Below are 1,557 nucleotides of genomic sequence, written 5' to 3' on the forward strand. Positions count from 1 at the left end.
GCCAATCATGAACTCTTAGATCAACTTTTCCCCCCCTTATAATGCCAAGAATACCAGAAAAAAACTTGTAAAACAACATTCTCTTTGCCTCCTATAACCTTAATAGATAGTTTCCTGGAATTGACTATTCAAATAGAAAATTAATTTCCATGCACAGCTGGAAATACCACATTGGCAGGCAAGAAAAACATCAAAAACCAGTAGATTAAATAAAAAGTGGAAGAACTACAAAGACTCGACAGAAAAGAACTTGCTCAGTAAGATGGTCATATGACAAAAGCTTTTCGTCTGTTTATTTAATATATGAATACATCTTTTAAAGTGAAGTAGCAATAATCAAGGAAGCTCTGGATCCAGAAAAACAATTAGGGGATTATATCATTCAAGAAGTTTTTCTAGTGTTGTATGAAAGGAGAAAAGCTTAGCAATCCTCTTGCCAGGGATGAAAGAGGTCCTTGGGCCTGCATAACACATGGTTAAGACATAGCCACCTACTCTGTGGCATCTAACCATGTTTTTGTTGTTGTTGTTGTTGTTTACTTTGGGATGATGGAAAAGTTCTGAAGATGAATATTGGTGATGGTTGCACAAAAATGTGAAGGTACTTAATGTCACTAAAGTGTATACTCAGAAAGGGCTAAAATGGTAAATTTTATGATATATATTTTACTATAATAGAAAAATAATTTCAGTAATATACAAAAAGCTCTTACCAATCAGTAACAAAAGAGAACAATCTAAAAGAAAAATGGGCAAAGGGCACAAACAAATTCAGCATAGGGGAAGAAATTCTAGCATTTATGTGGAAAAAATGTTCAAGATCACTACAAGTCAAGAAAACAAGTAAAAATGACTACAGACTATCATGTTTCACTTTCAAATTAGCAGAGATTTTAAAGATTGAGAATTTAAAAAAGAAAAGAGGTACTTTTGTCTTCCCACTGACAAGATCAGGCTCTGGTTTTCGATCTCCCTCCATTGCCTTGGACCTACTGGGTATCCCTCTTTGTACTGAGAACCATCAAGAAAAAGCAGGCTCGTGGTGCCATCTGGGGACTACTCCCTGATGCTGTAACTGACTCAGGAAATGACTTGTGTGGCCAATATTCAACTAATAACCAAACTAAACCAAATAATACACTTTGCACAAACACTTTAAAAACAAAAGAAGGAAAGACAGAAAACAGAACACTACCTTCAGGAACTGCCACACAGAAAGGCAAACAAGAAACAGCAACAACATGGGAAGAACAAAACTCCACAGGGCATCCAGCCAGTGGGACCCCTTGGTCCTGTTGCCTTGATTCTCAGATAGTCAGAGAAAAATTTAAAAAAAAATTAAAAACCTCCATCAGCTCTTAGTGCAGAACCGACACTTTTAAATAGCAACAGGGAGAAAGTTCAATAAAAATAAATGTGTTACGAAAGCAAGATAGAGAAAAACATTCTACATGAACTTTTCACTGCACGACTTCCTAATGAGTGAAAGGTTGAGTTCAAGACACCAGGAACATTTCCAGATAAAGCATAATAGATTTCCAAAGTGGCATATTTTGT

At 35.9% G+C, this 1,557-nt stretch overlaps 1 non-coding gene across 1 annotated transcript; it reads left to right on the plus strand.

The window, feature by feature from the left end:
* The first annotated feature begins 398 nt into the window (after positions 1–398).
* Positions 399–521, plus strand: LOC137229645 (U6atac minor spliceosomal RNA). Its single transcript, XR_010945797.1, has one exon. It is a non-coding gene; the product is annotated as a U6atac minor spliceosomal RNA (small nuclear RNA).
* The last annotated feature ends 1,036 nt before the right edge of the window (positions 522–1,557 follow it).

Source organism: Pseudorca crassidens, chromosome 8, assembly GCF_039906515.1.
Source record: "Pseudorca crassidens isolate mPseCra1 chromosome 8, mPseCra1.hap1, whole genome shotgun sequence".
NCBI classification, from domain to species: domain Eukaryota; kingdom Metazoa; phylum Chordata; class Mammalia; order Artiodactyla; family Delphinidae; genus Pseudorca; species Pseudorca crassidens.